Here is a 25,005-nt window from a genome sequence, read left to right on the forward strand (position 1 = left end):
CTTGTTTTTCCTTAATTGGCCTAGTTGAGGGCAAGTCTTCCTAAAGCCATATTTTGATCCAAGTTTTCCAAGAGCCCTAGGAAAAGGGAAGGACCTTAGGAGAGTGGATTCCACTTGGATAAGTAAAGGTCATCATTTGGAAAAGGCTAGCAACTGAGACATCATCCTGAAGTGGGTTTGGGTACCCTTAGAGGTTTAAGAACCAAGTGGCAAAATTAGGTTGTGTACTCTACATCAATAAAGGTCATTAGACCTAGGTGTAATAGCTAGGGTGTAGGAAGTCACAATGTACTTGGAAGAGTCACTAATTGGCCTAAAAGTCAAGGCATACCTTACCATAGGGTAATGAGAAACTTAAGGGATAAGTCTCTAGCTTAGGGAAGGGTCCCTAGCATGGAATTGCTAAGGAATAGCCCATTTAACAAGTTGGAAGTGTTAGAAAGTATTATGCATGTAGTAGAAGTTTGAATTTATAGGCAAGGATAGAAAAGAGTAAAGAACATATGAAGCAAGTGAATTGAACAATGAACATATTGTTTCACCAATACAAAAACCTACTATCCTAGCATTTTAAGGCCAATAAACTCCATACTATGGTTTTTAATTTGGTAATCAACATATTTGGACCATTCTTCAACATCTCAAATTGGTCTCATGTTTTTAGCACATGTTTAAATAGTACCTACTTTGTAAATGTGGCCTAATTAGCCCTTGTGTCTAAATGTTGTCCCCACTAGTTTTGACAATTTTGTTGCTAATGGGATCTCTCCACTTTAGAATTTGATAGTGCATTAGAAACAAGAAGTAATCTTGGTGCTAGTCTTTTCTTTTCATGCTAAATGTACAAGTTCCAGACCTAAGTCTCATTCCTTGGGCTACTAGGAATCCAAGAGAGTAATGAAAGAACTATGTCATTTTCTCAGTTTGGGGTCTTCAATTCCAACCGATATGCCTATTTTCATGTATGAACATCATTTCTTGAGTCTAACCTCCTAGTTCCATGTCTGGTGTAGGTTTCTTGTATTAAGCAATATTTGTTGTCAAGGTGCTTGCAACTTGGTTTATATTTTGGTTTCCATGTTTTCTTTACCTACGTAGGCTTTAATAAACAACCCTTGGATGAAAAGTCCATGGTTTTTAAAGAAAGACACCATTTTTTATGCTTAAGGAACTATTTCCTTTTCTCATTTTGGGGTCTTCAATTCCAACTGATATGCCTATTTTGATGTAAGAACATCATTTCTTGAGTTTGAGCTCCTAGTTTCATGTTTGGTGTAGGTTTCTTGTATTAAACAATATTTTTTGTCAAGGTGCTTGCAACTTGGTTTATATTTTAGTTTCCATGTTTTCTTTACCTAATTAGGCTTTAATAAACAACCCTTGGATGAGAAGTCCATGGTTGTCAAAGAAAGACACCATTTTGTATGCTTAAGGCACTTTATGCAATTTATAAGCAAAAGTTGCTAATTAGGGAAATTCAATATTTTTAATGTTTATGGTCAAAAAATATTAGGAATAAGTTTTTTTTATTTTGTTTTAGGTATTTTGGAACCTTTTCCAAGTCTTAGAAGTGGAATCAAGTGAAAAATGTAAAAATTGTACAGTTTGTGCAAAGTTGCATTGTTGAAAGATGTAAAAGTTGCTCAAATTTTCAACTTAGTGGGAAAAGGATTATAACTATTAAAATATTGTTTCTAACCATTAAAATATAGATGGGAGATATATATACCTCACTTTTGAGCTCTGGAGGACATTAATATATAGATTGGAATAAGTTGCAAAGAAAGAAATTTAGTTTTTGAGTCATTTTTACTGTTGTTTTCATGCTACATGAAATGTATGGAATTTTAGACAAAATTTGATGGATTTTAGACATAGAGCTTTGAATTAGCTTTCTTTTTCTTCTAGTCTCATCATTCTACATATTTTATAACTCAAGTTATTGCATTTTTAGTAAAACTAGGTTTTAGGACAACATTTTGGTGCACACAACAAAAATGTGCCTCTGACTACAATTTCCTTGGTTGAAATTTCATTCCTACTTTGGAAATGGTATTTAGTAAGGTCCTTTTAAATATTCTAGGGTTTCAAGATTGGAGGATGTGTTTTGTGATTTTTACAATCAAGCCCTAGGTCAAGTACCATGAAGGATTTGACCTCTTGTAGGTTGTTGATTTGTGAATGGTGGGAGTTTGAGAATTGGTGAAGGGATAAGCATTTGGAAATAAGTTATTTTATTTTTTCCAAATCTTTCCCAAGTCATAGAAGTGGTAACAAGTTAAAAATGTAAAAATTGTACTGTTGAAAGCTGTAAAATTTGCTCAAATTTGTAACTTAGTGGGAAAAGGGTCATGGGATCAAAATATCTATTCTAGTAGCTCTAGGTGGCCAAGTAAAATCTAGTCTAAATCTTTTCCTATCACATTGAGTTCTTGAATGTTCTCAAGCATGCCAAACTAAAATGTCCCTAACGGTCACTAAATGCCATAGGGCGACGCGGCATATCTCAAAGCTCGTGCAAGGTATGGATGCAATTCCAGGTCCTATAGGACCATGTTGTAGAGACCTAAAATAACCTCTCTTTCCTTTTGGAGATCTTACTCCATTTTAATTTTGTGATGGCATCTCAAGCGATGCTGAAACTCATAGTGTTGCCCAGTACAAAGTTGCCAACTACTAAATCTCCCTCACCATTTGTCGTGAGATTGAACTATCTACTCCTTAGCTCTAGGTGGCTAGGTAAAACCTAGTTTCAAGATTGTCCCATCCTATTGAGTGCTTGAACACTCTCAGGCATGCCAAAATAAAACATCCCTAAGGGTCACTAAATGCCATAGGGCAACAATCTTTTAAGGGCATATCTCAAAGCTCATGCAAGGTATGGATGCGATTCTAGGTCCTATAGGACTATGTTGTGGAGAACTAAAATAACCTTTCTCACTTATTGGAGATCTTACTCTATTTTGATTTTTCTATGCTAGCTTAGATGATGCTAAAACTTGTAGTGTTAGCTAGTACAAATTTTCCAACTACCAAATCTCTCTCGCCATTCCTCATGGGATCAAACTATCTATTCTATTAGCTTTGGGTTCGAAGCTCATCCTATTCTGTTGAGCATGCAAACATTCTCAGGCATGCCAAACTAAAATGTCCCTAAGGGTCACTAAATGCCATAGGGCATTGATCTTTGATGGGGCATATGTCAGAGCTTATGTAAGGTATGGATGTGATTCTAGGTCCTATAGGACCATGTTACAAAGACCTAAAATAATCTCTCTCTCTTTTTGGAGATCTTACTCTATTTTGATTTTGCAATGCCATCTCAAGTTATGCTAAAACTCGTAGTGTTGGCCAGTACAAAGATGCCAACTAACAAATCTCCCTCATAATTCATTATGGGATTGAACTATTTACTCTATTAGCTTTGGGTGGCTATGTAAACCATAGTCCCAAGCTCATCCCATCCTGTTGAGTGCTCACATTTTCTTGGGCACACCAAATCGAAATGTCCCTAAGGGTCACTAAATGCCATAGAGTAGCAATCTTTGATAGGGCATATCTTGGAGCTCGTGTGAGATATGGATGCAATTCTAGGTCCTATAGAGCCATGTTGCAGAGAACTACAATAACCTTTCTCACTTTTTGGAGATCTTACTCTATTTTGACTTTGCATAGCCATCTCAGGTGATGCTGAAACTTGTAGTGTTGGCCTGTACAAAGTTGTCAACTACCAAATCTCCCTCACTATTTGTCATGGGATCAAACTATCTATTTTGTTAGCTCCAAGTGTCTAGGTACTTGTACTATCATGTTGAGTGGTTGAACATTCTCGAACATGCTAAACAAAAATGCTCCTAAGGGTCACTAAATACCATAGGGTAGCTATCTTTGATAGGGCATATCTTGGAGCTCATGTGAGGTATGGATGTGATTTTGGGTCCTATAGGACTATGTTATGGAGACCTACAATAACCTCTCTCACTTTTTGGAGATCTTACTCTGTTTTGATTTTGTGGTGCCATCTCAAGTGATGCTGAAACTCGTAGTGTTGGCTAGTACAAAGTTGCCAACTATCAAATCTCCCTCACTGTTCATCATGGGATAAAACTATCTATTCCATTAGCTCTAGGTGGATGACTAAACCCTAGAATAAAGCTTTTCTTATCCCATTGAGTGCTTAAACATTCTTGGGCACACCAAACTAAAATGTCCCTAAGGGTCACTAAATGCCATAGGAAAGCAATCTTTGATGAGGCATATTTTAGAGCTTGTGTGAGGTATGGATGCAATTCTAGGTCCTATAGGACCATGTTGTGGAGACCTACAATAACCTTTATCTCTTTTTGGAGATATTACTCGATATTAATTTTACGATGCTGTCTCAGGTGATGCTAAAACTCATAGTGTTGGGTAGTACAAAGTTTCCTACTGCCAAATCTCCCTCATTATTTTTCATGGGATTGAATTATCTATTTTGTTAGGCCTAGATGGTTGGGTAAACCCTAGCCCAATCTCATCCCATCCAATTAAGCACTCAAATTTTCTTAGGTACACCAAACCGAAAGGTGCCTAAGGGTCACTAAATGCCATAGGGTAGTGATCTTTGAAGGGGCATATCTCAAAGCTCATGCAAGGTATGGATGTGATTCTAGGTCCTATAGGACTATGTTGCAAAGACGTACAATAACCTCTCTTTCTTTTTGGAGATCTTACTCTATTTTGATTTTGCGATGCCATCTTGGGTGATGTTGAAACTCATAGTGTTGGCCAGTACAAAGATGGCAACTACCAAATCTCCCTCACCATTCATTATGGGATCGAACTATCTGTTTTGTTAGCTCTAGCTAGCTGGGTAAACCCTATCCCCAAGCTTGTCCCATCCTATTGAGCGCTTGAACATTCTCAGGCATGCCAAACCAAAATGTCCCTAAGGATCACTACATGCCATAAGGCTATGATATTTGATAGGGAATATCTAGGATATTATGCAAGGTATGGATGTGATTCTAGGTCCTATAGGACCATGTTGTGAAGACTAAAATAGCCAAGCTCTCTCTTTTTGGTGATCTTAATCCATTTTATTTTTGCAATGCCATCTCGAGTGATGTTGAAACTTGTAGTGTTGGCCAGTACAAAGTTCCCATCTACCAAATCTCTCTCACCTATCATTGTGGGATCAAACTATCTATTCTGTTAGCTCTAGATGGCTAGGTAAACACTAGCCCCAAGATCATCTCATCTTGTTGAGTGCTTGAATATTCTTGGGTATTCCAAAATAAATCATCCCTAAGATTCACTAAATGTCACAGGGCAACAATATTTTACTATGGCAACTAGATATGTCATCTCATCTAATGATTAAGACTCGTTATATAAGGTAAAAGTGTAACTATACACATCATTTTGATCATGTTATTTTTTTATGGTAATAAGGTAATCCTTGTTTGTAAGGTCAAGGAACTTGAGGTCACCTAAAAACCCAAATTGCCTTAGTCCTAATGATTTTCCTTTTTTTATTATTTTTGTTAATAAGTTGACTCAATAAGTGTTTTGAGAGTCATTACACCTTATATAACTATGTTTTATCACCAAATGCAGGTAGTGGAAGATGTTAATGATTTTATTGGTTGTCTTAATATTCATTTCATGAATTTGAAATATAACCACTTCCCTTTGTGAAGAGTTTTCCAAAAATCAACAAATTACATGTTGTTGCAAAGAAAATACAGTCATAGGATGTTGAAGAATCTCTTGGAAGGTGGTGTAGGAGCACCCTTTCAAGCCTTCCACTATATCATTTTTGGTGTGATGAAATTCTATAAAGAAGTATGTGAATATAGTAAGGGCATTTAGCTCATTCTTGTGTCCAAGCTAGGACAATTCTTAAAGTTTCCTCTTTGGTCTTTTTTGAGAATGGTACCTTGACTTTATGTTGGTATCCTTCTTAGATCTTTGTTGGGGGAAGGTTGATTTAGGATATTTTATTGAATTTTAGGCATGGATGTACATTAAAAGAACCTTCCAAGGTGGACTACTTGTTTACAAGACCAAAGTGCACGAACAGTGCAATGTTATGTAAATCTGCCACCTTATGGAAGAGATGTTATTATGAGTTGTGGGATTCTTAGGTGAAGCAAGATAGTGAAATTTTCACTCCCAAGTATTTTTTTGGAAGACATAGAATGGTCTTAAAATTTGAGTCAAAAAAAGACTATCCGAGCAATAAAAATTGCCCCTAAAATTGCTTGCAATTTTTAAAAGTTGTTGAGCAACTTTTTCCAATTGTTGCTAAAAGACCTACTTTGTAAAGAAGCTTTGAAAAAACCCTAAAACCTATATCTAACCTAAGAAGCAACATATTTATGTTGGAGGAAACCTAATCAACGGTTGGCAATTCATTTCTTATACAAATTTGTACTATTGGAATGTATGCAATAGACTTTGACTGTTTTAGCACAGGTTTTACTAGTTTTTAATCTTGTTTGGAGGAAAATCACATGGATATTATCATTTTGTTGCATGTTTTGGTTTTATTATCATTTTTTTCTCCATTTTCCATGCATTATTTATAGTTTGTGACCAAGTTTTTAAAGGTTTTGTAAATTTCTTCAAAGATACATGTCTGTTGCTAGTTTTGGAGTTGCATATTATGAAAGGGCCGTAAGTATTGTCTCCACCATGGAAATTCCATGGTCTCCTTTATTTTAAGGAAAAAGACACTAATATATTATATTATGTAATCAAGGGCATTGAAAGTGAGTGCAAAAAATTCTTTGACCAAGCCCTATGCGAACTAGGCAATGCCCGACTAGGGACTATCATCAAAGAAAGAGCTCTCAAGAGAAAAGCTTGAAGAATGAATAATTTACCTTTTGAGGGATTGAAGAGGGTGTGAGGAGGTTATAACTTGTTGAGGAGGAGTCTCGATGAAGTGTGGAAGGTGTCTTAAAAGTGGGGCTAGTAGGCAGCCAATAAAACCCTACCAAACCCTCTTTTTTACTATTTTTGTTGTATGGCTTGTAGGCACCCTAAGACCCTAAAAATACTTGAGCATGGGTCATATGTATCAATTTTTATTATGAATATAGGTACTGAAACTCTAAGATAAAGGAACTATTGGCCCTAGAAATCCAGCTGGAGGTCTAATTAGGGGCTCTCCTTGTAGCCCTTTTGTGAAGAAATCTTGAAATTAGGTAAAAACCCATTATTTTTATCCATTAAAGTATAGTAAAAGTGTTCCAATAACACCTTAGGACATTGTGGAAATCTTGGTTGGACTGGGGAGTGCTATGGTACCCTAGTAGACCTATAAAATCTTTGGACATATAGTGTTCCTAGAAGATTAAGGGAGTGATGCTACAAGTTTGAATCAATTAACCTAGTGAGAAGGTTGGGCAAGGTTAGGGGATGTTATTAGTAGCAAGAGGTCCTATAGACCACATAGGTGTAGAGAAAACACCAAGATCCACATTTAATTACAAGGTTGCGTAGGGACAAGGGTACTTCGGGTACTTAGGGTATGGGTATGTGTATGGGTATGGGTACAACTAATTTTTATAATAGGGGATTGGGGTACTTGGATATGTCAAACTTTATTTTTAATTATACTTTTATATTTATAGAAAACTTTAATTTATGAGTCATGAAAATGATTTTTCAAATCAAGAAAAATGATAAAGTTTGCAAATGTAATGTATTGTTTTGAATTTCAAATTTGTTATATGTTTGTATTAACAATTTATATAAATGTTTAGTTGCATAACATAGAAGGAAAGCTTTAAACATGAAAAAGAAGATCATAAATCATGTCACAATGACATATTGCAAATGATAAATTTTTGGCTTTAACACTAGTAAATTTTATTGTTGATCAATATTGTATCAAAGTTTCACACTGATTAGGTATTGAATTAAGCTTGATAAACAAATAAGAAAGAAGGAAAACTTTAATTATGAACAAGATCATAAATCATATGATGATGACATATTGGAAATGATAAATTTATTCCTAAACAATGATAAAGTTTATTGTTAATCAATATTCTATCAAATTTTCAAACTAATTAGGTATTAAATTAAGCTTGATAAACAACAAGCTGATATACAGACAAAAAACTGAAAAAAAATAATATGAAATCTCAATCAAGGTACTTAGCTATGACACTCTCGACTAAGTACCTGATACTTGGGATATGTGTACCTGGTATTTGGGTACATGGGTATGAGTACCAAGGGTGTGGGTACAAGTACCCATGCAACCTCATAATATATTATGATAATGAATAATGTCATACATGAATGAACATATGATATATTATGATAACCAATAATGTAATACATGAACGAACATATAATATATTATGTTAACCAATAATGTCATACATGACATAACATATAATATATTATGATAACCAATAATGTCATATACGAACAAACATATAATATAAAATGATAATCAATAATTTCATAAGTCTAATAATGTCATGCATCAAATAAATGTCATACATCAAATATAAAATGCCATATATACATCAAATGTTTATTGAATATGTCCACTGACATAAAATCTAACATATATGTCTATTGATGCCTACACATGTGTATCTATCAACTATATCTTCTCCTTCCCATGAGGGGTAGGAAACAAATCTCTAGAGGTCTTTAATTGTCATGTGGAGGGAGATGATGGAGATGATGGGGCCTTCATCACACACTCACTCATCCTATTGTTTAGGTTCTTCTCTAACTCAAGCTGATACAAATAAAGTAGATATGAATCAATAATTATTATACATTGAAGTCAAATATATGTACACACAAAATTAATTATTTTCTTATGACCATCAAATAGTCACTCTGTAAGTACACTTCAAAGTCTCACGGATGATTGGGTGTAACAAGACCCTACAATAATTCAATCAATATAATCACTTATAAATAACATTAAAAATTTTAATACTAACTATTATAAAAAACTACTAAAACCAAGAAAACTCTTTCATACCTTAGTCAATGGCTTTGAACTAGCCATAGCTATAGCCACTCCATGATTAATGGACTGCTAAAGACGAGGAAGAGTCTTAGATCTCAAGAGCTACATATTATACAATACACATTACATGTAACATGAAACATGAAACAAATATAATCAAATGAATTAAATTAACATGAAACAATTGTACCTGTATGAAGCTTGTATCACATCTAGGCTTGGAGTCCCTAGTGAATGTCGACGATCCAATACAAAACTAATGCACATTCATAAAAAAAATTTGTCAATCCTTCATATGATTAATTAATAAATATATGTATTAATTTAAATGATTAAATTAATACATACCTTTGGACTCATCGATGGGACAAAAAATGGAGTTGAGGGAATCACTACTAGGGCTGCCAACACTCCGACCCTAAATTTTGAATAATTTCAATACATGTTAATTAATTAGTCATTCAATATACATATGAAATGTGATGAAATTAGTTTATTATAATTGTAATTTACTTGTGCATCAATGCCAACTATCTCATTCAGGAACTGATCGGTGACTAGCCCATCATCCACACTATCTCCAACATGATTGCCAAATGTGTATAAGGACCCACATGATGTGAAAATGTGACCACAATGCATAGAAGGCTTCTCCTCAACTAATGGACTCATGCAATGAATAAGGGTCTACATCAAATAATTAATAGTCCCTAGAGTGTTGGCCTTTACATGTTCCTTCACAACTGAAGGAATAGTCACATGCTCACCCTATGGCTTGACAATAGGTGCCCTAACTACATTAGGGTCATGATGTGCCCCCAACCTCTCAAATGATGACCCCCCACTTCTACCCTGAGATTCTAATATATTAAAATAATTGGGGATCTCCCCAAGAACAAACTCACAATACAATTTCTTGAAGAAATACATTGGGACCTCATGATCATTATAGGGAGGGGCATCAAAAACCATCCACCATCTATCCCAAAATTTATTTATAATACCATCATGTATGCACCAATGGATGTGGAACCATTTAGTTGTCTCTCTAACAATATTTTGTTCACTAGGATTTCTAAACAATGCACAAATGCTACCTTTTGACATTTCTTTTTTTTACATCTTAATATGATAATTTGTTTGCATAATATCTTTTTTTTTCATCCCTTTTAACCCACCAAATATCCAACTAACCACTAACAGAAGCTACATGGATCATAATCAACTCGAGGGAGGATGCCAATTAAACTCTCATTAGATTAGTTTTTCCACAAGCATTCAACATACCAATGAGTGCTTCTAATTCATTTTTGCCTCTTTATATTTCATTTATTATATTGTTTTGTGTGCTAGGAGGAGGTCTTCCAATTAGTGTAGGTTGCAAAATTTATTTTTCTTGTTGTGGAGGGTTTTGATTCTCATTTTGTGGATGGTTTTCATTTGGATCTTGTTGAGGGTTTTGGTTTTGATCTTGTTGGGGATTTATTGGTTCATTATTCATGTTTCTTGATAAGAAACCAATTGAAATCTAAATAAATAAACAAATTTAAAGAATTAAAAAAAAAAAATCTACAAAACAATGCGAAACCAAGGGTATACAACATACAACATGATCTTGATCTTGAACTCTGGTGACAAGGGGGAATTTTGAGGAGGTGGTTGGTGAAAATTTCCAATTCATTCAACTCACATATGCATTGTGCCTGTGAAATGCTTGCAAAATGGGTGAAAATTAAATGGGCTATAGGTTTGTAGCCCATTTATAAAATTTTGTTGACTTACAAAGCGCGTACACACTATGGCTTGGGTATCCCAAGCCATAGCACATTTGCGTTATAGCACATAAATGTTTTCTAGAACTAGAAAAAAGGGTGTCATCTTTTTTGCACCACAACTTGGTGCACTTACCCCCTTGTCATAACCATCAACTTTGTAGTTTCCAAGGTTAGTTCCCAAGCATAACCTCCTAGATCTAATAATCCCTAGGAGTTAGTTCTTCAACATTTTATTCTAGAGGAGGGATAGATACATGCACAAAAAAGTCTTGGCTCTAATCACTCATGATTAATGCTAATTCTCTTGCACCCTTTGGTGGTGAATTAGGCTTCCTCAAAACTTCTATCAATTCCATTCTATCCTCTTCTTCAATGGTGAACTATTGCTTCTTGTTTCTTATCACTTCTTTTTTGAGCCACCTTGGAATATGTTGCATCATGGATTTTCCTTTAGAGGATGAAAGAGTTTTTTCTATAATGCCTTTCCCCTTACCACTCCTTTCTGGAGTCTTCTCTTTCAGGGAGGGATCCACACTAGGAGTCTCTATTTCTATGGAGTCCATAGTCCTCACTTCTATGCCTTGAAAAGTTTTTTGTGGTTTTTCACTTTCCCATCCTTCTTTTGACACTTCCTCAATGGATACTTTTTGTGGCACTTCTTGATGTTCTATTTGGACTTGTTCAATTTTTTTACCTAGATGAAGAGGGGTAGCCAATCCCTTGTCTACACAAAATGTGACTTGTAGCTAGGATTCTGGAACTACCTTGGGTCCCTATGGTTAAGGGGGTGTCTAACTCCAATCCTCCTATTGAGGATGATTAGTTGGCATGTCTTTGATATTTTCTCCAACCAACTCAACACCCATTTAAAGTCAAAGTTTGACATCTTAAAAACATTAGTACTATCCATATCTTTCACATAAATCCATTGCTACATCTCATCCTCTAATGTGGTGCTCTACATGGGTTCATCTAGGATAGATGGAGGCATAACCATAGAATTTCTCCTCCATTCCTACTCTATACCTCTAGCTATCTAGATCCTCTAACTCAAACATAGATCATCCTCTTCAACCTCATCATCCTCTTCTTTTGCTTCTTCTAGAATAGATTTGGGGATTGATGGGAAATGGATTACTTTCTTGATCACCTTTTGTCTCCTCTTTATGAGAGTATTAATTTTCCTTCTTTTAGTCATAGAGGGGGAGGCTTGCTCTATTTTTTGAGGTGAGGACACCTCTTATACCTCAGTTTCTATTTCTCTTTGGCCTAGTGCAATTGGCAACACTTGAGGATCACCTTGAGTTGGTGTGGCTTCTACATTCTCTAGCTTCTGTATGTTTTCCTCTCCTTGCTGTGGAGGTACTAGTATTTCTCCCTCTTTAAGTCTAGCTTGTTGATGAGAATTCCTCTTCCTCTTTCCCTTACCTTCACCCTTTTGAGATCTATAATAACCAACTAGCCTATCAAGTTGGTGCACCATCTCTGGCCTCACTAGTGATTGAGTCATAAATATAAGGATGGTGACCTAATTCCCTCTACCTTTGGCTAGATGAGCTTCCACATTTAAGATTATGTTTCAATAATTGGATCAAGTTTGAATGGTTTCTTGATCCAATCCTACATCATTTCGATGACACATCTTGCCTTATGGTCAATATCTAAGTTTTTTTTCTCTATCAACCTCGACATTCATAATAGGTTACTCACCAATCTTGTTCCTATTGAACAAAGGATCAAGTAACTCCTCTTAGTCTTGTTGCAATATCTTTAATAGAATCTTTACCTTGAGGGACTTTTCTACAAAATATGAAGTCATCCTACAATAGTCCCTGATAGGGACATCATAGTCATTTTCCATGTTCATCCAATGATCTTATTTGGCTTCCTCATGTTCAAATGTTTTTCCTACCAAGTACTATACTCTCTCAATATTATCAAAATATTGAAAAGGAGAATTATACTCTTCCAAGGGAAATTGACCACATTCACACTCAAAAGGTAGAATGTCTTATCTTTGATCAATATGAAAAGGGCCTATAGTCATAGGCCATGTTTGATATATCTTATATTGCTTTTGAACTCTATCATAGGAAGACAAGAGTTGTTAGGAAATATCCAAGAGAATCAATCTATCACTAGGATACCTAGGGGTCTTTCTAAGGTTAATAGTGGTACCTAGTACCCTCAAATACATAAATGTATAGAATTGGATGTAATGAACCCTAACCAATGATATTTGTGCAACTGCATCTTTTTACATTCTCTTTGTATAATCACATTCTATGAATCAAATTATGGAAAATATGAAGGCATAATTTACATTTTTTAATATTTTCTTTTCTTTGAAAGCCTCTTCTTTACCAACTAAGGGTACATGATATATGGCCATGCGTTCGCATCTTGCATGCTACTGGCCCTCTTGTGTAGTCCTATATAATATGTTGCTCTTGCAACTAACAAGTGCATTAACTATGATGTAGTGTAGAATTTTCTATTGTTCTCTTCCACCACTAACTACTTACACAAATTCTAATTGAGAGTAGAAGCCTAGTCTAGTGGCATCTCAACTTTGTTTATCATCTCAATAAAGTACACCATAAAAAATGTGTAGGTGTCCAGCTGCAGGAAAACCCATTACTCTACTCAAGAGTATGATTGAGCACCCAATGTCCTCCTTTATATATCCTCTTTTCATGCCCACTTTTCTAGGTTTCTTTCCCAAAGGATTCTTCTCTATAAGGTATGAAGATTAGATGATCTCAAAAGCTTCTTCAACATGTTCCCAATACCACCTCTTTGCTTGCTCATAGGTTAGATTGATGAATTGATCTACACATGGGAGATGAAACACTTTTTTTAATGTTCTTGGATCAAAGATATAGAATGATTGCTCACATTATGCTCTTAACAACCCACTCCTTGAGGAAAAACTATTTTGGAACTGTCTTAATAAGTTCTAAAGATTTCTTTGATACTACATGTAATGCTACATTGATGAGCCCTAACTGGATAAGTGCAGTTATCATTTGGGACCTCTTAGTGGGTTTGTTGCATATTTTCAAGAATTCTCCCAAATTTGTGTGTCCCAAATTTGTTTCTCAAATTTCTAAGTTTTCATCTTGAAAGTGTGATTTTGTTGGAACGGCTTGGAACTTGAATACTATTGGTTTTGGTGCCATTTTCTCACCAAGGGAGGATGAGGAAGATGCCATTGTATCTACACAAAAAGTATGTCCATTAGTATGGAATTGAGGAAAAATTGATTAATAATGCCCTAAAAATAACTTGCACAAAACCCAAAAATGAGTTCACTCTGAAAAGTATTGAAAAAACCAAAATTCAACCTAGAATGCACAAGAAAATGCAAACCAACCACACCTAATAGGTGCACCTGGTGCACCTTTGTTTTTGAAGATTTTGTTTGGTATGGGTGGATAATAGTGCACCTAATTAGGTGTGTTATTGTACACCCTAATGAGATGAAGGTTTTTATTTTGTTTATATTTTTTGAAATAATGTAATGCAATAGGTTGTTTTATGGTTTTTATGTTTTAAATTTAATTTGGGTGCACATTAGCACACCTAGGTAGGTGTGTTGATGCACACCCAATTATGGTGAGTTTTATATGTTTTAACTTTATTTTGTAGTTTTAAACATGTTTAGATGCAAAAAGGTGCACATTAGAAAACCTATTAAGGTGCACTGATGCACACCTCTTTTGAGTTAATGTTGTGTCTTTATATTTTGTGCAAGATGCCAGATTGAAGGAGGCGCACCTCACCTAGTATAGAGTTGTGGCTAGGAAGACTTAATGGGGGTAAATGAAAGAAAAGTAAGGATGGAGGAGAAGTGAGGTTTTATAGGCCCTTACCTAGTAGATGTTGTGCAATTGAGAAAAAAATGTTGTTTTCTTTCTCTTAAAAGATTTTGGCACACTAGTTGATGCAAGAGCATCCTAGGTTGCCTTGTTATCCTACTCATTTTTGTTCATTCTATAGTTGGTGCCGAGTTATTATAGCATTTAATTGGTACCAAGTTACTATAGCACTCTTCATATGTCGAGTTATTGTAGCATTCCTTCATGTTCCGAGTTATTGTAACACTCTTCATGTGCTAAGTTACTATAGCATTTCTTCATGTGTCGAGTTACTATAGCACTCTTCATGTGCCAAGTTACTGTAGCGTTCCTTCATGTGTCAAATTACCCAATGTACCGAGTGCTAGTTTTGGAAAGCTTTCTTTTGCCAAGTAATCTATGTCTGGTTCCTATTTGGGCCAACTTTTCTCGTATTTAATTTTGGTATAGGTATTTATATTTGCTAATAGCCGAATTGCGGCTTCTCTATATTCTAGAATGTTTTGTAAACCATTTTGGCAAGTATAAATAGAGTGTTTAGGCTTAGAGCTAATTAAGTTTTCGGGAGAAGAAGGTTTTGGAGAAGAAGTTTTTGGGAAGAAGATTAGAGAGCAGAATTGAAAGTGCGAATTTGTAGTTGGATCTTTGAATGTGAATGTAATTATAATTGGCCATAACCTAGAAGGCCTTATAGCTAGGCATGTATGAAGATATTTTGATGAATCAATAAAAGTATTTCACTCTTCTTCCTCCTTTGGTTGTTGCTCTTTGTGTTTGTTTCCATTGTGTTAACTCTTGCAGGGTGGTTTGGATAGCTGGGTGAGAATTTGGCCCTAGTTATTCATCCTCTTGCCTATGTTAATTGGTATCAAAGCTTGAAGTTCATCCTTGAGGAGATTGGATCATGTAGAACGTTGATTTGGATTTGGTTGTAGGGTGGCAGATCTACAAATTTGACCTATAACTTGCAGAGGGTTACGATCTTGCAGGAACCTAATTATTGAAGATGGTTTGTAGTAGAGGAAATAATGTTGACAATGCTATATTAGATCAACTGAGACAAATTGCAACTAGGTTAGATGCTCTGGAGATAGCCTAGAGGAGAGGAGCCCATCTTGAAGATGTGAGTGATGATGAAGCACCAAACCATAATCTAGAACCTAAAGAAGATCAAGATGAGGAAAGATTGTTGCAAGTATTGTCTAGGGAAAATTCAAAACCTACTATAGAAGTTGTTCCTTATGATGGAAAATTGGATACCAATGGTGTGTTAGATTGGATCTCTGATACGGAGAAGCTCTTTGAGTATGAAAAGACTCCTAATAATAGAAAGGTGAAGATTGCAGTCACTAGGCTAAAAGGTCATGCATCACTATGGTGGGAGCACTTGCAAACTAATAGACAAAGGAGAGGAAAGGAGAAGATCATAACTTGGCAAAAGATGGTGAACAAGGTAAAGAACAAATTCCTTCCTACTGATTGCCAAGTTAGCTTGTTGAGAATGATGCAAAATTTGAAACAAAAGGATATGACTATAAAAAAATATACTAAGGAATTATATAGATTAGACATCAAATCTAAACATGTGGATGATGATGTTGAGAAAATTGTAAGGTACATTAATGCATTGAGATCTAGAATACAAGATGAAATAAGTTTTGTGAAGCTAGAAAATGTAGAAGAAGCATATCAATATGCCTTGAAAGTTGGGGAGATCTTGACAAAGAAGCATGAAAAAAGATAGAGAGGTAGAGGTGGTAGATTCTAGAGAGGTGGAGGTAGACCTTATGGAGAAAGTGATAGATCTGATAGTTCTATGTAGGATAAAGGAAAATATGAATGAAAGAATGATGACAAAGGCAAGATTGAATGGAAAAGTGGTAATTCTTACCAAGGAGGCACTAATTACTACCAAGGAAGAGGTAATTTTTATTCTAGAGGTGGATTTCATGGTAATTGTTTTAGATTTGGCAAAGAAGGGCATAGATCCTTTGAATGTAGATCTTCTAAAGGTGGGCAGAATAATAGAAATGTTATTATTCAAGAAGACATTGAGAGTTCACCAAGTGGACCTAAGGCAAGAGAAAATTTGATGGTGAAAAGAAACTTATGCAATAAGGAAGGTGATGAGGAACCTATTTTAAAGAGAAGTCTTTTCAAGACAAGATGTAAGATGGCTAGAAAATGTTGTAAAGTGATAATTGATAGTGAAAGTTCTAAAAATTTGGCATTAGAAGAGCTAGTTATAAAGTTGTAGTTGTAGAGGCTAAAATATCCCAAACCTTATCATGTTTCATGGATCAAAGATAGGCATAAGATATTGGTAAGTGAGCAATGCCTTGTGAAGTTCAAAATTGGACATTACTTTGATGAAGTTTTGTGTGATATTATGCCCATGGATTGTTGTCATATTTTGTTGGGTAGACCTAGGTAATATGATAGATATGTTATACATGATGGAAGATTGAATCAATATACTCTTTGGGTAAATGGGAAGAAACAAACATTGTTTCCTTTGATTGAAAGTCTAGATGAGGTTAATTGTACTACTATAAAAATTTGCATGGTTAATGAGAAAACATTTGAAAAGGAAATGAAAAATAATCAAGTCTATTTTTATATAATTCCAAGAAAATCAAGTTTTGTCAATGGAGACCGAGTGCAAGAAAATAGTGTTAACTGAGTGCTAGTCAATGGTGGCCGAATGACAGATGGTAGTATTGACTGAGTGCTAGAAGAAATTGCAGAGTTGTTGAATGAGTATAAAGAAATTATTGTTGATGATATTCCTGATGGTTTACCTCCAATAAGAAGCATAATTCATTGTATGGATTTGATCCCTAGAGCTAGTTTGCCAAACAAAGTACCATATAGATTGACACTTGCAAAGAATGAAGAACTTAATAGACAAGTGCATGAGTTGTTGTAGAAATATTTGATTAGAGAAAGCTTGAGTCCATATGTTGTACCTACTATATTAGCACCTAAAAAGAATGGAGAATGGAGAATGTGTACTGATTCTAGAGCCATTAACAAGATAATAGTGAAATATAGGTTTCTTATGCCAAGGATGGATGACATAATGGATTGTTTGAGTGGATCAAAATATTTTACCAAGATTGATTTGAAGAGTGGCTATCATTAGATCAGAATTAGAGAAGGTGATGAATGGAAGAATGCTTTCAAGAAAAAAGATGGTTTGTATGAATGGTTCGTTATGCCTTTTGGTTTGACTAATGCACCAAGTACTTTCATGAGGTTGATGAATGAATTTTTAAAAAGATTCTTGGGTAAATTTTTGATTGTTTATTTGGATGATATTCTAATATTCAGCAAGACTAAGGAAGAACATGTTGAGCATATTAGACAAGTATTGTAGAGGTTGAAAAAGAAAAAGTTGCTGATTAATCTAAAAAAAGTTTTCTTTTATGCAAGAGGAGATTGTGTATTTTGGATTTGTAATTTCAGCTCATGGATTGAGGATAGATCCTGAGAAGGTTAAACAATTTTAGAATGGCCTACACCTAAGAATGTGGGTGAGGTAAGATCATTTCATGGTTTGGCTAGTTTTTATAGAAAGTTTATAAAGAAATTTAGTGATGTTTGTAATGCTATGACTAAAACAATGAGGGGAGATAAAAAATAATTCAAGTGGACACATGGAGTTGATAAGAGTTTTGAGACTTTGAAATAAAAGGCTGCTAAATTACTTGTATTGGCTTTACCTGATTTCAACAAAGTATTTCAAGTTGAATGCGATGCAAGTGGTAATGCAATAGGAGCTATATTAATTCAAGAAGTTAAGCCAGTTGCTTTCTTTAGTGAAAAGTTGAATGATGCTAAAAGGAAATACTCTATGTATGATCAAGAATTTTATGCTATTTTTCAAGCATTGAAGAAGTGGAGACATTATTTGTTGCCTAAGGATTTTGTGTTGTATATTGATCATAAAGCTTTAAAATACTTGGGAAGTCAACATAAATTGAATCAAATACATATGGAGTGGGTTGAGTATTTGTAGAGTTTTACATTTGTGATCAAGCACAAGAGTGGAGTTACTAACAAAGTTGTTGATGCATTGAGTAGAAGACATTCTTTATTGACTAAAATGAAGGTTTAAGTTCTTGGTTTTGATGAGATGAAAGAGTTATATGATGCTGATCTTGATTTTTTTGAGGCATGGAGAGAGTGTAGAGCACCAAATCTAACAGACCACATAAGTAAGTATGATGAGTATTTCATTCAAGAAGGTATGTTGTTCAAAGGCATTCAGTTGTGTATTCCTAGAAGTTCTATGAGGTTGAATCTGATTAAGGAAAAACATAGTGGTGGATTAGCTGGACATTTTGGAATTGATAAGACATTGAGTTTGCTAAAAGAGAAATATTTTTGGCCACAAATGTATAAGGATGTTCAAATTTTTTTAAAGAGTTGTGGAGTTTTTCATGTTGCAAAAGGAGTGAGTCAAAATACTGGTTTGTATACACCTATTATTGTTACTAAGAAACCTTGGACTAATATCAGTATGGATTTTGTTCTTGAATTGCCTAAAATAGTGAAAGAGTATGATTCTATATTTGTTGTAGTGGAATCTTTTTTAAGATGGCTTATTTCATATGATGTAATAAGACATAAGATGTTGAGCATGTTGTTGAACTTTTCTTTAAAGAGATTGTGAGATTGCATGGATTACCAAGAAGCATTATTTTAGATAGAGACAATAAGTTTGTTGGTTATTTTTGGAAGACTTTGTGGAAGAAGATGGGTACTGAATTGAAGTTTAGTTCTACATTCCATCCACAAATAGATGGACAGATGGAGGTTGTGAATAGAAGCTTAGGTAATTTGTTGAGATGTTTAGTTGGGAATAAGTTGATTAATTGGGAGATGATACTGACACAAGCTGAATTTGCATATAAAAATTCTGCGAATAGGAGTATAGGGAAGATACCTTTTGACATTATTACCAGAATGCATCTTAGAGGTATATCAGATTTGAGAGATGTTGCTGGTGAAGAAAAGAAAAGTGTTGCAAGAGAAGAATTTGCTGATTTTACAGAGTCTTTGCATAAGGAAGTGAAGTTGAGGTTGGGAGAAAGCAATCAAGAGTATAAGGAGAATGCTGATCAGTCTAGAAGACACCATAATTTTTAAGTTGGTGATGAGGTGATGGTTCATTTGAAGAAAGGTAGATTCCTAGTTGGAACATATAGCAAGCTGAAGATGAAGAAATTTGGACCTTGTAAGATCCTAAAGAAGTTTGGCAGTGGTAATGCTTATGAAGTTGAGTTACTTGATGACATGGATATATCTCCTATATTTAATATTGCTGATTTGTATAAGTATCATGAGTTAGAGGATGAATTTTTTATACTAGATGATTATCCTAAGAGATAGATTGAGGAAGTTGAATAGATATTGGATCAAAGAGTTGGCAAGGGTACAAGAGGAAAAGATTACGATGAATATTTGGTGAAGTGGAAGAATAGACCTATTGAAGATGCTTCATGGATTTTTCAAATTGAGTTGGATTCAGCTCAGGTTGGGATATCTCAATGATTTAGGAGAATCATTTCTTTCAACCCTAGTTGTCTGATGCAGGAGCATCATGGGTTGTCTTGTTATCCTACTCATTTTTGTTCGTTCTACAATTAGTGCCGAGTTACTGTAGCATTCCTTCATGTGTTGAGTTATTGTAACACTCTTCATGTGCCAAGTTACTATAGCATTCCTTCATGTCTTGAGTTACTATAGCACTCTTCATGTGTTGAGTTATTATAGCATTCTTTCATTTGCTGAGTTACCCAGTGTATGCTAAGTGCCAATTTTGGAAAGGTTTCTTTTGTTGAGTAATCTGTGTCTGGTTCCTATTTGGGCTAACTTTTCTTGCATTTAATTTTGGTATAGGTAGTTATATTTGGTGAGAGCCAACTTGTGGCTTCTCTATGCTATAGAATGTTCTATAAGCCATTTTGGCAAGTATAAATAGAGTGTTTAGGCTTAGAGTTAAGTAAGTTTTGGGAAGAAGAAGTTTTTGGAGAAGAAGTTTTTGGGAAGAAGGTTAGAGAGCATAATTGAAAGTGCAAAATTGCAGTTGGATCTTTGAATGTGAATGCATTTGTAATTGGTTGTAACTTAGAAGGCCTTACAACTGGGCATGTATGAAGATATTTTGATGAGTCAATAAAAGTATTTCACTCTTCTTCCTCCTTTGGTTGCTTCTCTTTGTGTTTGTTTATGTTGTGTTAACTCTTGCAGGGTGGTTTGGATAGGTGGGTGAGCCTTTGGCCCTAGTTATTCATCCTCTTTCTTGTTTCATGAGTGCACCTATTTAGGTGCACTGGTGCACCTATTATTAGCAAAAAAGGGTCTACTTCATCAAACTTTCTAATTTGTTGATATCTTGGTTCCCTATTCAGGATTAAGACATGGACTAGGAGACTAGGTAAGACCTCAAAAGTACTTGAATCTGAGATTAGGAATCCAAAAAGCCTAGAAAAAAGTAGGGGAGTCCCTATTTCTTATCGAAATGGGTGTGCAATGTTGAACCACAATAAATAGCTCCAACAAAAGGAAGAAATGACAAAGGCATTTCTTCATCAGCAAACATCCATCTTGCTATGTGTCAAAAATCAACTAAATCTTGAATATTCCACATGTATTTCAAGTTGCTTTGCAGTCAAAAGCTCAAAATATTGAGCTCCAAGTCTAGTGTGTGTTCCATGTATTTATTTCCTTCGACATCTCAGGATGTAATTTATCAAAATTTTGTGACAACTCAGCAACAATCTTTCACCCCATCTAGCTCATTCATCAAGGATCTCCACAAAAGTTGGTTGTTGATCATTTGTCTAACCAGATGAGAGAATTAGTTTGAGGGATCTTAGTGGGTTGTCATTTTTCATTTGAATTTCTTGGCAATACTTTGGATACTAGCTCCATGTAGTTCATAATGTTTCCATTTGATTCCTCAATGAAGTAATGATTTTGTATTGGATATCTTATTTGGAGTGCATATCCATTTATAAGATTACCCTTCTTAGACCTCTTAGAATCCTTCAGTCTTAACACCATTTATTTCCTTGTATTTTCTTACTATATCCTGAGCATGCTTACACTGTGTGGCCAAGACATCAATGTCATTTCTTGGATTCAATATTTGGTGAACATCCCTTGTGTTCCTCTTTTACAAAATTTTAGAAACTCTTATGCCAAACAACAATCTTAGACACTCCTTGGAGAAGAACCTTCTATTTGAACCAATGTGATTTTGAACATCACTTGTCTTCAACCTTGATTTGACAACACCTGAGATAATCAATCTTTGAATTTTATAGAGTGTCAAGAATTTTTTGATCTACAATCTTGAATTCAAGATTTAAATTTCCTTATTATTGCAAGTGGCATCCATTCCTCAGTTGGTAAAAGACACAAAATCATCAAAATGTTTTGACAAAGAAATACCTCTTCCTAAAATTTGAACCAAAAGAGTAATTAGTAAGATACATCAAGATAAAGTCTTGAGTGCACCTACCCCCTGGACTGATGCAACTTTGAAAAGAAACACGTGACTCAACACAAAAACATAACTAAAGAAACACACTTGTAGAAAATAAAACCTATATATATATATATATATATATATATATATATATATATATATATATATATATATATATATATATATATATATATATATATATATATATATAGGGTCTTCTAGGATTCAAAGTAATGTTTTAGAAATTTCCCATTGACTAGCAACAAAACTAGTTCCCCCTATAAGGAACTTAGCCTAAAAGTATTTTCTTCAAGAATTTCCACAATCTGATAGGGACCAAACAACAAACATTAAAACTTAGTGTGGTTTCCTAAATTTTCTTTTTCCTTATCCCAAACTAAAACAAGGTAGGATATTTTGAAGGATTTTACCATTGCCCTATTGTCGAACCATCTCTTGATGATAGCTTAATGTTTAGCCATGTGTTCCAAAGTAATTGTCCAATTTTAATTTGATGAGAGCAAGTGTATATACTATTCATTTGATGAATCAATTAGAAGAGTATTGTTATCTATCTCTTTCTAGTGCTAGTTCCTTTTATTTTTCCTTCCATTGAGTTTATCTTTGCATCATTTTTGGTATCAGAGCTTGGGGAAAGCTCTCAAGGAAATTGGATTTTATGTCTGAATCAGAGTGAGAAACTAAAACATCAAACATTGTCACCAATGTTGAACTAGCAAAGAAGATGCAAAAACATGAGAAAGCCAATAAGTGGTTATTGGATGAATTTGAGAAGCTGAAGGGTTGGATGGAAAAGAGAGTAAAGGTTTCCTTAGAGCAAGAGGAATAAGGGGAAGGAGAGGATACCACTAAGTAGGAGGTGGTTAACTTACTTGCAGAGTAGAGATACTTCATAGAAACCCTTGAAAGAGTTGGCAAGAAGGATGCCAAAGCTGAGCTACCCATCTTCTTGAGAAAGATGGATGGTGATATTGTTATGGGTTGGATAGAAGCCTTGAACAACCATTTTGAATGAAAGGGTAAGGTAAAAATTTCCAAGTGAAAGTTAAAGGGACCAACCCTCACTTGATGGAATTTTACCCAAGGAGAAAGGGTCAAAGAAGGTAAGATCATGCTAACTTCATGCGAAAGGATATTTACCAAGATGAGAGAAACATACTTACTTGTGGATTATGAAATCCAACTTCATAAAAGGAGACAAAGTTTAAGACAAAAGGAGCTAGATGTCACAACCTATATTGAAGAATTCCAAAAATTAAGCCTAAGGGAAAAGAAGAGTGAATGTGAAAGTGTAAAAGTTGCTAGATATATCAATGGATTGAGGTTGAACATTCAAGAAGAACTTAATTTATTGCATCTTGATATAGTACATAAATTTTATCAAATAGAATTGAATTTTGAAGCCAAATTGAAAAGAAGGCAAGAAAAAAATAGCAGAGGAAGAGGAAGAAATCAAAGGGGAAGAAGAAATTTCCAAGGAAGAGGACAAAACCATGAAGATCATAAGGAGATAAAGCAAGAAACCAGTCAAAGTGAAGGAAATTTTAGAGGTAATTTTAGAGGTAGAAGAGGTAGTTCAAGAGGTGGATTTGGTGGTAGAAGGACAAGTCTGATCATTTTTTTCAATTGCAATAAGGAAGGACGTTATACATCTAGGTGTCTAGATAGAGCTAGATCAAGTTCACAAGGTGAAAGAAGAAGACATTTGGTACAAGATGATGACTATCAAAAGAAGGAGATGGATGACTCAGATAGTGTATTTGAAAGAGGAGAAAGTTTAATAATGAAAAAAAAAACTTTTGAAAGTGCCTACTACCATGGAACCATCACAAAGGAAAACTATCTTCAACGCTACTTCCAAATCTGGAGGTAAGGTATGTAAAGTCATTATTGACTTAGGATCTACTGAGAATTTCATTTCTCTTGAGATGGTTTAGAAGTTAAAACTTAGGAGAATACCTCATCCTTTTCCTTATAAGGTTTCATGGCTAACACAGGGTTAACAAACTCCTATAAATGAGTAAGCATAGGTTGATTTTTAGATTGGAAAGTATAAGGATAGAATTTTGTTTGATATAGTTGACATGGATGTATGCCACCTATTATTTGGTAGGCCTTGGTAGTACAATTTTTAGGCACAACATGATAAAAAACTCAATATATATCCCATCAAGAAGGATGGAAAGGTGATTAGATTGATTCCATTTGCTGATCATGAAGAAGTGGAAGAAAATAAAGAGAGGGAAGCCAAAATTATGATGATTAATAAAAAGGAATTATTTCAAGACATGAAGGATGAACCTAACCTTTGTTTTCTTTTGATGCCTAGCTCACAACCACAAGAACCTGTTGGAAATGATAGAAAGGAGGTTGAAATAAAGAAGGCAATTCCTAATGAAGTGAAAGAACTTTTGGATAAGTACAAAGGTTTGATTTTAGAAGGTATGCCAAAGTCTTTACCACCTATATGAGACATTGATAATTGTATTGATTTCATTCCTAAAGCTACCTTACCCAATAAGGCTGCATACAAGATTGCACCTCAACAAATTGAGGAGATTGCTAGACAAGTAAAGGAATTACTTGATTCTGGCTTGATTGCAAAAAGCTTAAGCCCATGTGTTGTACCTACTATTTTTGCACCCAAGAAGGAAGGAACTTGGAGGTACAAAGTATTTCTCCAAGATTGACTTAAAAGGTGGGTACAATCAAATAAGGATAAGAGCTAGAGATAAGTGGAAGACAACATTCAAAATCAATGATGGATTATATGAATGAATGGTAATGTCATTTGGACTGTGTAATGCTCCTAGTACCTTCATGAGACTTAGGAATGAAATACTCAAAGACTTCAAT

This window comes from Cupressus sempervirens, chromosome 1 (genome assembly GCF_028749045.1).
Source record: "Cupressus sempervirens isolate cs-2001-9-10 chromosome 1, ASM2874904v1, whole genome shotgun sequence".
NCBI lineage: Eukaryota > Viridiplantae > Streptophyta > Pinopsida > Cupressales > Cupressaceae > Cupressus > Cupressus sempervirens.